This window comes from Argiope bruennichi, chromosome 4, assembly GCF_947563725.1.
Source record: "Argiope bruennichi chromosome 4, qqArgBrue1.1, whole genome shotgun sequence".
Classification (NCBI taxonomy): Eukaryota; Metazoa; Arthropoda; class Arachnida; order Araneae; family Araneidae; genus Argiope; species Argiope bruennichi.
The window spans coordinates 103719363-103735681 of NC_079154.1; the positions used below are offsets into that span (position 1 = coordinate 103719363).

Below are 16319 nucleotides of genomic sequence, written 5' to 3' on the forward strand. Positions count from 1 at the left end.
ACTGAGCATTTAAAACTTATGGGAACTAAAAAATATCTTTCTTAATTTATGTAATATCTCAAGAATTTGTCAACCAACCGGTTCGCCAATCTTAATGCTCGTTAAAATTTTTATATTTAAATATTTTATGCAATTCTACTTTAATAGCTTCTTCATCAAAATATTTTAAAACTTCAAATTTTGATAGTCATATAATTCACTTATAATATTATAAAGGCCTTCAGTCATAACGTAATATGTATCTCTCTAATTTTCTGTTAGCACCCGTAGAATTTATGCTTTAAATTAAAGTGGAAAGAATTAATCTGCAATTAATATAATAATATTTTTTAATGAAACAAAGAATTTTTTTATAATCTGATTAATGAAAATAGAGTCACTCAGCGTTTAAACTTTATGGGCACTAAAGAATATCCTTTTCAATTTACGTATTATCTCAAAAATTTGTCAACAAAATTTTCTTAGATTCATCATGAGCAGATCGATTCATTAACAATGTTTACTTTTAAATGCATCAAACACTAAGAAAATGAAACGAATCGTTTAAAATAGACGGTTTAAAACAGGTTTTAAAAAAACTACTTAAAAAACGATGCACTTAAAACTATAAGCATATACAAAAAATATATAACTAACATAAATACATTTTAATTACAAAAACATGCAACGGACCTAAAAAAAATTTAAATCCAGTCCGCATCGGTTGATAATAATTCGTCAACACAATGCGGAATTCAGAACACAAAGCGCATGCGTGAATTTTCAACGCCAGTTACGTAACGCAAATACGTGATTTTTTTTCTACGCCAGTTGGGGTAACGCTATGCGGAGTAGAAATTTTTAATTTCCTTTATTCTGTTTTATTTTTATTCAAAAGTTCTTCAGAATAAATCTGAAGGATCGATTAATTAACAATGTTTAATTTTAAATGCATCAAACATTAAGAAAATAAACAGAATCGTTTGAAATAATCCGCCGAAAAATACTAACCCTAGCCTCATTACTGTTGGGAGAAAAAAAACCCGGAAGCCTTACTCATTTAGCGGTGGCGAAAATGGATGAATTTTTTGGCGGAAAAGTTGGCGGTGGGGAAAATGGAAGATTTTTTTGGCGGGAAAGTTAGTTTTTAATTAATAATTAAAATTCTAATTAAAATTTCAGAAAAAGGGACCCCAGGTGCACATTCCCGACCTCTAAGGTATACATGTACCAAATTTGATAGCTGTATGTCAAATGACCTGGCCTGTAGAGCGCCAACACACACACACACACACATTGAGCTTTATTATAAGTATAGATATAGATAGATATAGATGAAATGATTTTTCAAAGTTGGAATGACTTCTCTTTTGCTATACCCGTTTTTAGCTTTTTTCGGATTATCCGCGGCGGTCGCGCCACCCAATTCCGCGGATAATCGGGAGTGTACTGTATATGAGGCTGTAAACGGCATATTAATGGAACATACTATCTTGAAATTGTATAATATGTACTTTTCTTAGTTCTGTCCAGAAATAATGTTTTATTCGATTTTTTTTTTTTTTCAATAGGCACATAGACTAAATAAATGCACCACAAATTATTTCTGAAATATCATTTGGCAAAACTTGTGCCTTAACAACAACTTCTACAATTATTAGGAATGAAATATGAATCCAGTATGATGATCCTTTCTCTATTTCTTCGTTGGCTTTTATTCATTTGCATTAAGCATATATTTTTGAGCAGTAATAGATTGGTCATATTGATCTTCTACATTGACCATTGCGATCACTATATCTATTCAGCTGTGATTACTTTCACGTGAGTGATATTAAAAGTTTTGATTCAACCCAACACAGAAAAAGACTACGCTCGTCGCATACATCAGTGAATCTGTTGGTGGGGAGGGACATCCGAAATATGTCGGTGAATTTTGAAAATATTCTTGATTCTATTGTGGCACATTATCAAATGTATGAGAATACTCAAGAGGCAACTTCTTGCAGATTCTATGCATATTACAAATGTTTTTATTTATTCAAAAATGCTTGTTTTATTTCTCTTAAAATTAATGATGTTGGTATTAAGATCTTACTTTGCTATATCATCCCAAATTATCTTTAAGAATCTTACTTTCCTCACAATTTTGTTCTCATTACATATAATGTAACAGTCAATATTAAATTTTACTATTATAAAAGTCTATATGCGTTGACAAAATAAAGGTCCTTATTAAAAAAAAATATTTACAAATATCATGATTTATTCACAAAACGTTCGTTAATCTTATGATTTTCATCTTAAGTCTAATAAGCTTTAAGTATTTAAACATCTTTTAACACTCTTTAAAAAATCTTTTTCCACATTGGATATAAAAGATTTTGTTCAGGTTTCGAAAAGATTTCCTGGGCTTCTTTAAAGATAGAGTGGGATCCCAAATGAGTAAACAAAGAAGGTATTAAAATCAAAAAGTTTTTTATTGGACTATTTTCTTTCAAACTATTCAAAACGGGCAAAAGTAGTTAAGAAAACGGTTTGGGTAAAAGATTTTAATAAAATTTTCTAGATAAGTATTTATAATCCAATTTCTCTTTTAATGATCATGAATTTATGCCTCATTCTTATATTTATTTTCCAACTTCAATGTCGTTTCTTAATGCTAATGGTAATCATAAATGTTTTTTTAAAACAAAACGAATAACTGTTGGAAATATTTTAAAATGCTTCTCCATGTACCATTTAGAATTACAATAAAATTGTTTGTGGAAATGTCTTTAAAATTATGTGCAGAAAGTCGTATTCTTAATACCAAATTCTAGCAGTGCTTTTTCTAGCGTGAATCGCATCAAACTTTCGAAAGAAACAAACAAATAATTTAGTAAACTGTTCGGTTTCTCGATGTTTTATTCTTGGTTTAATCTTTTGAAATGTAAATAAAACTTGTATAGTCCTTAAGCACATATTGTTCCAAAATTTTAGTAGAAAAAGGATATGATTTATTTTAATTACGTGAACAGATTCAAAGTTAAATATGAAAGAAAAATTTTAAAAGACATGCTGCAAGAAAAAAAAATCATTACTATGAAATTCATTATGATTGAGTGATTTGATTAGTCATGAATTTTCTACTCTGCCCTTTTTACCAATTTCAAAAATACTGAATTTGCAACACATTATGTATTTTGCTTATGTACGCATCCATTATATCGTTATCAGCATCACTTAATTGATTTTTCTTATTGAACAAGTTTCTGATCCGATTAACAATGACCTTCGATTTAACAACCTTGAAATGAGTGACGAATAACGTTCCTTTTAAACTTTTCGTTTATGATCACGTTCTTTATAACTGTCACTTGTATTATATCTGTTATGGCTTAGTAGAAGAGATCATTATAGGAACAGCTTGTTTTTTTTTTTTTGTTGTTGTTGTTGTTGTTGTTGTTTTACTGTTTTTGAAAAATAACTTAATAATTAACAGCTTTTGATATTTAACTTTTTTAATTGATTGTATCTTATAATTCGATTATTTTTCAAAGTGTGATATAAATGATACTTCCCTTGTCAATTATTGTTCACATTTTCACTTCAAAATCAACCTTTCAAAAGTCTAATTTAAACAAAACTCATTCCAGATTCCAGAGACTCGATTCAGTTCAGCACCTGTGAACGACCTTTGAAAAGTTTTATGATCTGTAATTTTTTCAATGTGCTTACAAAGATTTAATGCAGATAAAATATATTAAGAATATTGCATTTACTAAGATATATATATATATATATATATATATATATATCTTATTTTATATTTTGTTTAAATGTTAATTTTTAAACCTTGATGAAATTTAAGTTTTAGTTTTTAGTTATAAATTAATCAAAATGGAGTATATTCCTAGCCGCGTTTCGGAAGGCTTTTATGGAGAGTCCGATTCGAGATGGCCATGTGCAATAGAAATACAATGTTTAGTCTACAAAATAATGTAAAAACATCGACTCAGAAGGATATTTTTTATCAATTTTATATAAAAATATAATAAAACATATAACTGTTTTTAATAAATTGCATTCGAAAAAAATAGCTCCATTCATTTAAATTTACATGTATTGAGATGGTCTTGTGCTTCTCTATTTAAAAGCCTTGCACTGTCACAATAACGAGGGGGAATATGGATCCTTTAAATAATTACTTTTCTCGCCACCGTACAGATGCCAGTGTTAGAGGCGCTATACAAGCAAAATATTATGTTTTTAAGCCAGTTTTTAAATTTAAGTATGATGAATAATATAAGAAAACTGAGTGCAATGTATTCTTATTAAATTATTGATGATAACTAGAGGTAAAATAATCATATGCCCCAAGTGTCACTTGTCTTTGCTGCGCCACTGCATTATACTGATGAATGTCAATTAAAATAAATAATGGTGTATTCTTTTGACGATTCACACCTAATTTTGAATAGTGTCGTAGAAAAAGTAAGTGGAGCCTAGCAGAGACTTGGCAAAGGTGAATTGCGCCTGATGCATTGTATAATTTCTTTCTTCTCAAGTCACATTTGATTTTATAGAATTCAAAGAAGAATATAGAATATTCGTTTTCAAGGCCTCCTTAAGGCTGCCAATACCCTCCTAGCCTGTTATACAGCTGTTCGATTGGTAAAGAATGTGGATAAAAAACCCATTTATATCCGACAATTATCAAACTAGTTTTTTATTTTAATAAGCCAACCCTGAAACATAGAAGTAAAATTTTATTTTCACTCTGATTTATTTTTATGTTTCTATTCATTACACAACGCTTCAAACGGATGACAAAAAATTTAAAAAGTAATTATAATTGATTTTCTTTTGCCTTTAGTTTTGTAATATTATATTTTTATATGTGATACATGTGATAAAATATTTTTTTAAAAAATCAAAATATTATGTGCATTTTAAAACAATCTTTTCTTCCAACAATAACATGTTCCAATTTAGTTTCCTTCCTTCTCTTCTTTTTGTTTCGGCGAGCAGCCTATAACAACAAAGTTCGCAATTGATCAAATTACTATGGCTGTCTTTAACCAAATTGGAAAGTTATTTGCATTTCGTTTTTTTTTTTTTTTTTTTTTTTTTCCAAAAGACACTTTGAGTAACTTACCACAACATATTCCAATAGAAATATGGTTCAATTCATTGTTCGTCTTGGTTCAAGTGAAAAAAATAGCTAAGATGTAAAATATTAAAATAAAAAAAAAACGTAACAAATTATTATTTTTTTTATTATTATTTTGCATTTTGTAAGAATTGTTTGACGTTTTTTTTATTTGTATATTTTATTATCCTTTTTTTTTCTTTTTTTTTTTTTTCTTTTTTTGCTGGGATTCAAAGTAATAATAATTGTTTAGTCAAATGAAAATCTCAGATCAATTTCAACCCTTGTATGGTTTAAGTATACATATAATTAAAACAGTTTTACTTTTTGAAGTTTGAAATATGAAATTTCTTAGAGCTTAAGAATTTGTAAACAAATTTCTAAACAAATAATTTTCTTTTTCTGAACAAATAATTTCACAATCCTCATTTTTTTTTCCAAGTGATGCTATCACATTAATAAAAACAGATTCCGATTATGCTTATAGAGACAGTAGGAATCATAGATAGTAAATATCAGATTGCAAATGATAACAATTATTATTAACATATTATTATAATTAACAATTATTATACTTGTAATAATGATTACAATTATTACAAGTTTTAACAGCATGACCGGCCTTTCTGATTCTTCCATCTATCAATACTAATTTGTTAATTCAAATTGCACTAAGCAGGAATTCTATATCGCGATCCATTAAATAGGCGAGAAAACGTTCTCACTGTCTTCTTTCAGATTCTTCAATATTTATAAGCTAATAGTTTTCAGGAAATTCTTGCTGAATTACTCTTTTAAATCGTAATTAAAATAAGGTTCCTTTTCCATATGGATTTTTTGATTTTGGAGTCTCGAATATTTTCCCTGTCTAAGAATGAATTGTTATAGGAAAGAGTTTTAAAAAGCTCTGGCATTTCTCTTTTATTTTTGCAATATTGGCATTAATAAAATATTTTTTCTTTCAAATACTTTTTTTATACTATATATATATATATAGAGAGAGAGAGAGAAAGAGAAAGAGAATAATGATCTTTGTGATGGTCCTTTTGTTTTGTTTCCTGAGAATATTTATTTCTCTTCCATAAAAGTCTTAGATTAATCGAATTACTTAAATCTCCCAAAGCAATATGAATGAAGCACACTTTTTTTATTGTGATTTTTTATATTAATTTTATTTATATTTTTTATAAAAGAGAAAGTGATTGTCCATTGTAAATGTGTGACGCCAAAAATTGAACTTGATCTTTTCCCTTCTTCATAACACATGACATAAGTAAGCGAGGAAAAAAACAGTTCCGAAAACGGCGAAGAATTAAAATACCAAAGAAAAAGAATAGAAAACGTGCTTTAAAAAAATCTGTTCTGAATTAGCGTTGTTCATGAATTTTTTATTCGCATGAAAAAATATTGGTAAGACGCTCCCTTCTAAGAAGATAAAAATGGACTGTATACAAATTTACGTTGATTTCAATTAACCAGACTGTAAAAATGTCATTAGCTCAATAAAATAGTTTATAAAAATTTCAGCCACGTAAGCTTTTCATTCGCTTAGTAAATTCTTTTCCATTAGTTCTCAACAGCTTGGTTAGTTCCTAGTTATTAGCTTGTTACTCATTTACCAGTTTTTTTAAGATGATTTCTTAACTTTGAAATGTCATATATATTACCACAAAATGTTTATTTAATTATTTCTTATTTATATGATTTTTTTTTTTTTTTTTTTTTGCTCTAACGAGAAAATTATAAAAATAGATCATCAAATTAATTTTGCATATTGCCTTAAATTCAAGTTGAGTTTTAAATGTAAGCAAAATTTAAAAGATGGGATTTTTAGATTAGTGTCTGAAGTTACGAAGCTACTCGATGCGGTATGTCGAGAATATATCGTAATCTTTAACCATACTGAGTATATCATATGGCTAAATGTTTCTTCAATGATGCCCGATAAGAGGACAGAAATTAATGTGAATTATTTTAGAAGAGAAACAATTTCATAAAAATGTCTGTATAACATACATTATAAAATACTATCAAAATTTCTTCTTAAAACGAAGGTACAGTAACTTTTCATTCCCATAATTTTTAGGCCATAAATTATTTTTACTATTTCTATCAAAATTCCCTATAAAATCATCTTTTCTATTGAATAACTAGTCCGCTTTGACGACCAGCTGGTTCGCCGGGATTATCAGTTATATTGAATTTCAGTTAAATCGTTGAGATATAAATTCATGTTCATGATTCCATCCAATTGTCAGACAGTAAAGGAGTGATATTTTAATAGTCTTATATCTTCTCTGTTCATTGCGTACATGAACTTTCCTAATGGAGATCAGTCCTATGACATCACGGTACTGGTAAGAACATAAATATATAGTTTAATTGTCTTCTAAAATTCATGGTATTCTAACTTCACTTTTTTATTCGCCTATAAACTATACTTCTTCTTCTTCTTCTTCTCTCTCTCTCTCTCTCTCTCTCTCTCTCTCTCTATATATATATATATATATATATATATATATATATATATATATATATATATATATATATATATATATATATATATATATATATATATATATATATATATATATATATCTTTAAAAAAAATTACCAAAATTCAGAAAGAATATGCAATATTCATAAAATTGGTAACAGTAGAAAGACATTTTTTTAAAAATTCGAAACGGTGTAAGATTCGTATTTACGAAATAATATTTTCAAAAGTTATTGTGGAAAAACCAAAATTCAGCTTGATTTTCATTTAATCAAAATTTCAAAGAATGTGCTCCTAGATGCACATACATATAGCATAGCATTTGCATAGCATACATATTCCAAATTTGGTAGCTGTAGATTAAGTGATCTGGCCTGTGGAGCGAAAACACACAGATAAACACATACACATACAATTCATCTTAATTATTAGTAGTGATATGCATGAAAACAGTTGTACTTAATTCTGCAGTTTCGAGCTTTTTTTTATTACATTATAAAATATCGGATTGTTTTTAATCGCTTTTAATGAGCAAGTCTGTGATAGCGTTTGTCTCTAAATTATAGGTAATGATTAAGGGCAACTTTTCTGATGCCCGAGTGCTAGTCAGTGCTTACTGTCAGGTTTTGTTGAATATTCTAGCACTTCTTTCACTGAGGATATACGGATTAAATTTTAACATTTATTAAAATACATTAGAGATTGAATGAATTAATGAGTTAAAAATTTATAGGAGACAGCAATGGCGGATTTAAATAATTTTGATTCCTAGCATGCATATGAGTGCATGTACATTTTTTTTATAAAACGACCAATTTAGTTTCACATTCCAAAATATTTTTTAACTAAATTAATGTTTTAATAATTTATTTTATATCAGTCATTTTTTTAGTAATATTCTGGATATGTCTAATGTCATTATTCCTTATAGCTCGTGTTTGCATAGTATCTGTGTTTGTACACAATACTATACTGTATTTGGTTGAAAAAATGCTTTTCACTGCAACATTTGAATTTCATTTTATCACCTAAAAATAAAGCCCTAACTTTTAAGATGCAATCTTCGAAAATACATTTTAAAACTTTTTTTATTTTTATATAAGAAGTATAGATGCAGCGATTTCAAAAATATAACAGCAGATAAAAACGGAAAATAGAAACTTTGATGCTTTAAATTGGAAATGGAATTGGAATTAAGCATTTTATTTTTTTACAGTGAAATTCTCCAAAAATGATATTTGGAAAATTTATATTAGCTTTCTACAATACTTACAATACTTACATAACTACCCTTTATGTATTTCCGACAATTCTGTTCAAAAATTATGTATTTAAATGAGATTATATGCTAATAAATTTTCAACGCGTTTTCTGAAGAATTAATGTTTTACTAAAATTAATTCACGCAAAACGCTATATTTCAAAAACATTTTATTAAAATTTTATGAAACTTAGTATACGTTTGTTAAATACCTTTAAGGGTGTAGTAAACAATTAATTTTTAATGTTTCGTACGATTTACTTATTTTAATTTAATTTATTTTTTACAATCAATTTAATTCAAAAACATATTGAAATTTCGACAAAAATAATTAAAGACAATTTCTAGCATTCATGAAACATCTATATATTAAAGTAATATTTTTATTCTGTTGCTTTTTAGATAGTTTAAGAATTATATATGTAAAATAAAAATTAATTATTTATGCTGTTTTTCATAACATTGAAAATTTGCTAATATCTCATTATTTAGGAGGTTCGTTAGTTTTTTTGAACCAAGATATACATTTTCCCCCTCTAATTGTAACTTTTAAAGGCTTCTTCAGGTTTATTTGGCGCTTAAAAACTTTGTATGTTTACATGTATCACATGCTCGGTATTGATAAATACTGTAATAACAAATTGAGTATAATATATATTATCTTAATATTAAAATTTGCACTTTTACAGAGTAACTTATCTAACAAAGGCTAATATTCTTTTAATAAATCCCAGCTCCTTAGTTGGAAATTGGTCACTGGAAGATATCATTTCGAAAAACGACTGCAGAAAAAACTGACAGAACGACATTTTTTACTCAGTAAAGAAAAAAGTTAATTTATCAAAGTCAATAAATTGCAAAGTAAAACTATGTGCATGATTAAGTCTATATCCTATAGCCTTAATCATGCACATTCTATTTCTACTTATACTAAAAATGAAAGTGTATATATATATATATATCGATATGTTACCGCTTTATTGGGTAGACCATTTGACCTAGAACTACTTGGCGCATTATACTTTGGAGAGTACAAATGTACCTCTGAGAGCGAATGTTTGTAAAAAATCTAATTAATTAAACAAATTTTAAAATTTGGCGTCTTTCCATGCTATTTATATAATATCAGTGCAGGAAAATCATTTTATATCATCTGAAAATTTAGAAAAATTATCTTGTCAAGGACACTTTTTCTTTTGTCGTATAAATTCCGACTTTTGAGCAATTTTTGAAAAAGCATTTTAAACATGTTTTTCAACAATATGTTTCATCTTTAATTTTACCCATATTAAAGATGAGTTTGTGTGTGTGCGTGTACGTGTGTGTTGGCACTCTACCGGCTAAGCCATTTAACCTAGAGCTACTAAATTAGATACATATATAGTTTGGAGATAGTGAATATGCATCTAGAAGTGATTTCTTTTAAAATTTGTGTTAGAAGTTTTATTAATTGAAAATTAAACAAAATGTTAGCATTTTTCCGTGATAAATTCTGAAAATGTCACTATACAATTTTTACATAATCTTTAAAAAAAATTAATGTCTATTCGATGATACGAATTTTTTTACGTATAAACCTTTTTAAATTCAATCAATTTTTTTAAAACAAACATTTTAAACACGTTGCCTAACACGAATACAAGCACATGCAAGAATTTTGAACAAATATTAAACTTATTGCGAATGATAATAAAAAAAAAACATAATATTTCTGGAAGAACACCAAAGTTATTGATAAAAGTCATTATTAAAGTTGCAGATATTTTTGCTCTTGGTTTACAATCCGATTTATCATCGGTATTAATATAAAAAAAGTAATGAAAATGTATAAAATAGTGAAATTAAACTCCTGTCTTTAACACAAATCAATATTTATTTAGCAGATTGTGGGAAAGCAAGGCATAATTCAGAGAAGAATCTGTAAAAGATTTAAATTCATATTTAAAATATACTATTAATATGAAAAAAATGCCAAATTTTACAATGTTTTAAATAAAATTAGGTTACATTGTTAAAAGGTTAGGAATAGCTAAATGTTTTTTTTTTTTTAATGAATTTTACAATTGACAGAAAATAAGAAGATTGCATAGTGAAATGGACAAAATGGCATAAGGCTTCTGAAATTGCATGAGTTATATATCTATCAAAATTGAAGCTTAAAAATATTATGCTAAAATTTCATGTTGTTTAAATTTCATAAATTTCTTCTTACTTTTAAATCCCGTTCTGTAAAATATTTTTCGCTATGTACTTTTCATTTTTTAAAAATTAACCTTTTGCTACTTAATCTGGCCGAGTTATGAAGAATATTTTTTTTTTACAATAATCAGCTTTGGCAAACTACGGCCGCTGATCGGAATTAAAAAATTCGCCATGCATTAGCACAATGTGATGGTCATACGTTGATAAAAGCTACTTTTCCTCACTCACACGTAATTTGCTCATGCAGGTTAGATTTTATTTTTATTTTATACATTCCGTCTTTGGCGATCAGCTGGTTTGCAGGATTAATGGTCACTAATATTTTCGATTAAATGTTTTATGTAACTTGGTCTTAATAATTTTTAAATTAAATCTCGTAACTTTAATAAATAAAATAAAATAAAATATATCGGTGCAAGAAATGTCCAATTTTCTTAAGATTTGATCTTGATCAAGAAGTATGAGATCCCCCCAAATGCTTTCATATCATTTCCAGAAATTTTTTTAAAATTATATTATACTAGTTTAAGAATGCGAAGTTCATCATTATACGTTATGTTCAATATTTGATGAAATGAAAATTTCTAATTTTTTAGAATCTGTAATTTTATTTTGTAACTGGCGCGACTCATAAATGCAGTAACTTCAATAAAATAAGAATTAAGAAATCTTACTGATAAGTGAAGAATTTACTATTCATGTTAAACCATTTTATCATAAAGGTAATAATGAGACCTATAAATAAAAATTAATTATGTCAATGGATTATGTCCGTAGGTTATAAATAACATATAGTTATATTTTCTATTAAACAGGGTATAAAATTAACTGACCAAATTATGAAGCTTTAATTTCTTTATTGAAATCTATCTACTACTACTTTGAGCGAAAGCCATTCGTTAGTTGAGCGATTTTTTCCTGAGATGGCCATCGAACTGGTCTAAAATTACCTCAAATAGTTATATTCAAGAATTCATAACTCGATAGGTTTTTGTCGCTGATGGATGGAAATTTTTTAATTAAAATATTAATTAAATATGTCTAACAGGATCTGGAAACTACATAAAAATTTTGATTTCTTAATTTTTTCAGATTACATTTATTAACTCAAACAATATAAAACATACTTCTTTACGTCATTTTAAAACTATTTTTCCAACTGTAAATAAATTCTATCTCTAACGGTTTAGAACTAACCACGTTCTAAACCGTTGGACCACGATTAAAATGAAAATTGTCTTTCATATATGTAGCAAATTTACAAACATCATGTTGTTTCAAATAGTTGTCAGCGAGATATATTTATCCAGAAATGTATCTCATTCAAAAACATTTTTCGAATCATTGACAGCTGGAATGATATTTTTTTGTATCTTATTTTAAGCATCGTGTTATCTTATTTTAAGCATCGTGTTATTATCTGGCCTAGCTGTCTGGCTAGTGACTGCAATGAATTTTTAAAAAAATTATATAATAATTCTATTCTTCTAAAAATTATCATCGCTCTGTCATTCCACTGAATGTACAATTCGAAGAATCTTCATAAATTTTCTTTCTTGAAACTGAATGAAATTCTTTAGCCGGATAGTGCTATATATGTTCCTCATCGCTAGTTGAGCAAGGGTCTGGCTGCTCGAAATGATGTCATCGGATGTGCAATATGTTTGGGTTAGTTTCACTCTCCTCATGTGCGGACAAGGCGTTCTTTGAGCAATCCGGAAACGGTTTTTTCCCCCTCATCTTTTGTACCATCCTCCATAAAACATGAATGTCTGGAAACTCGGAAAAGAAACCCTTCTTTCGTTGCTTGCTTATCATATGATGAGCTTGCTTTTAGGGGAATAATTGGCCTTGTGAGGAAAGACATCAGTTATGATTACTGAGCTCAGTTTACTTTGAACTTTTGATATTTCCGTCATCATCTTAATGACATGTGCTTCAAGAGAAAAAGGGATGAAATTTTTTTAAAAAATGTGTCCTTTTTATAGATTAATAAAAGCTGCATTGTTTTTACCGCAACTTCAGTATTGTTTTTTCATACCTAAATTCAAATTAAAAAAAAGAATTCGAAAATTTGATATTTCCATTTTGCAGTTTAGGGCATAGTTTAAGACAGCTGGTATTAATTTTTTTGATATGCAAGGATTTTAAATAATAATGAATATATTTCAATTAACCTCATTAGCACAAACGTGTTGGTTTAATATTTCTTTAAATTAAAATTGTTTTTGTTCAACAAATACTTGATAAAATAAAAGAAAATAAGAAGAAAAAAAATTTCTGATTTTTTTTTAATAGTTATAAAAGATGGAAAAAAGGTAAATAATTAAAAAAATGGACAAAAATTTTTTTTAACCTTATAAATGTTTTCTATCTGTCCCAACATTATGTAGAATTTTACTTGCTACCTGTCCGAACATTATCTAATTATTTTCTGCACAAATTATATATCCCTGTTTCTTTCATAATTGTTAAAAAAAAATGGTTATATTATATTAGTAGATTTCATTCTTCTGTGCTCACGTTGAAATTGTCCGCCTAATTTACTCACGCTTCATTTTAATATGAAATAACGTTGTTCCAAATTATAAATACTATTAAATTATAATTAATAATAGAAAAACATTAATTTCCTTATGTTAAACATTTATATCGATTTTATTTATAATTTATATTTTGAATTACTTTTTTTTTTTTAAGATGCGTGTTTTCGTAAACACTAACCTGATCAGAATAACGAAATGTTATTCATTTCTTAATTCTGAGATATGAATCAGCATATACGTATTTGTAAAATTCTCTATTTCTTCGTTAGTTTTAGGCCTTTAAATAAAATAATCCAACATTTTGTGAATTCTGTATTCCGAAGAGAAATGCGTAGCAGCGAAACAAATGAACAGGAGAGCAATATCAATCCTAGTAATGATGGATATATCAGCTAGTTTCAAACAATGTGGAAAATTGTACGTAAAATATAATGGGAATTCTCAGGATTAGAAATCTGATTCGAAATTAATTTTATCAAAAAATTTGGCAAATTTTAGTTTCTTTTATATATATAATTTAGCCTTTGAAATCTTTTGGTTGTTAAATACGTAAATTGAAATCTACGTGCTGATTATATTAATAACTTGCATTCCAAATAATTCTGTTCTAAAAATTTCCGTTTTTTATTATATTTTTGTTTAATTATAATAAAAGTAATAAACTAACGTAAAAAAGTTTTCTTCTGAAACAAAGTCCGAAATTCATTCATTGCTGAGTTGCAGAAGATTAACAAATTCTATAACTGACTTGTTAATAAAATTAAAGTGAAAATTCTGCTTTAGAATTAATGTCCAAAGAAAGTAACTTTTTATTTCATAGCTTTAACTATTCCAAAAAACATAATTCAAGCAAAACTTTTGTTGAAATAATAAAATTGGTTTAAATTTCATTATAACAATAAAAAGCATTGCTACAAATTGTAATTAAAATGACTTTTGAGAATTTATTAAAATCAATGAATATTGATACACATTGATAACTTAAGTTTTCGAAATGACATGAAAATTGTCTTTAAGAAATAATATTCTCCGAAGATGAGGGGAAAAAATTAGAATTGCACTTAATTTTAATTAATTGGAACTCTAATTTAAAAATTTGAAAATCCTTTCTGAATGAGCATCTACTACGCAAGAAGTAATTGTGCCAAAATCCACTTTATTCTGTGGTGAAAGTGGTTTATCCTGTTCAGCATTACATTCTGTCTACAATCGTGATAAAAAATTATACCTCCTCCCTTCTTTATTTATTCATTTTATTATTTTCTTTCTGATATTTTGTACGGAACTCACGCCTCGTGATATGGGGCTCACAAATTAAATAAGTTAATACTGGTGAAAGCAGTACTTTTTATAAATCAGTTTTGTCATTGGTTAATTATTCATCCAATCAAACTACTTTCTAGTCCTATAGAATGCTTAATTAATTTGGATTTTTAATTTGTTTATATAGCTGTAAATGAAAATTAACGAAATATATCGCTTGCCAGTTCCATTTAAATAAGGAATTAGGTACTGCCTCGTTCATGGTTACGGATTTTTTTAAAAATTGTTTCAAAACATTGATGCTGTTTCCATTAAGCGATTTCTGTAATGTATACGTTATCGCTTTTTTTGGCGAATCAGAAATCTAATTTAAGAATTTTATTTGCTTTTAAATTCGATCCGACATAAATTTGTTTTGAAATTACGAGAAAAGGGAAATTAAATACGATCAATAAACAAATATGGAACATAACTCTATTTTTTAGTTAACACATGGCGAGAATGTTAACTAAATTCTGCGAGAACATTTCTAATGCTCGGCGCGATTTGGCAGATTAGCGAAACGTGTTGTATGAGCTTTAGTTTCACCGTTGTTATTGAAATGTTCTTGTAATTTCAGTGTAAAAAAGAATGTAGGAAATACTGATAGCCTGTTAATTCTTTTAAATCTGACTTAAATGTTTCAAAGTATGCTCATAAATTTAGATATTTCACATTATTTATAATTTAATATTTGGATTGTACAACTCTGACTGATTGACAGTTATCACTTAATGTACTTATAAAAATACATATAAACAAATATTTTTAAATATATATATTTTTAATATGATTTAAAGGACTAACTAATGAACTGTTTTAAAAAAAGTATCCTGTTAATGATTCCAGAAACATCCATTAAAAATGTTGATTCATTTCTTAATTCATTTTATTTCATCTCTAAATTATGCATTACCATAAAAAAAAAAAATATTATTTCCAAAAAAAAAAAAGAAAAGAATCTCTCATTAAACTAAAAATTTATTATTTTAGTAATATTAACTTGAAACTTTTTTTTTGGGGGGGGGGGGGGTTGATTAGAAATGTAAAGTTGGAAATAGCTATTTCATTTTTTTTTTTTTTATATATATATATTCTTAAAAAGAACTGTTTTAAATAATATGTGGAAGAATAGTTATTTTTTTTATGCAGTTGCTGTAAGAATTCCCTATCATTTTTGGGATGTTTTCCATGCTTTAAAATTTTTGTTGTACTTTGTTCCATACTTTGCTTTTCACAGATTTTTCTTGATTATTATACTATGTTCTATTCCCCTTTGATTACCTTAAATTTTTTTATTTAAAAAGTATTTTATGTCTTATTATAAATTTAAAAACCTACATGCAAAATCTATTGACTTTTATATATTGTGATTAACTTTTTATTGATTTACTTTGA

General features: G+C 27.0%; 1 protein-coding gene across 1 annotated transcript in view; it reads left to right on the forward strand.

Moving 5' to 3' along the window:
• The window catches only part of LOC129967080 (collagen alpha-2(IV) chain-like), a 79903-nt gene that overhangs the window by 29871 nt on the left and 33713 nt on the right, over positions 1-16319 (forward strand). The window lies entirely within an intron of this gene.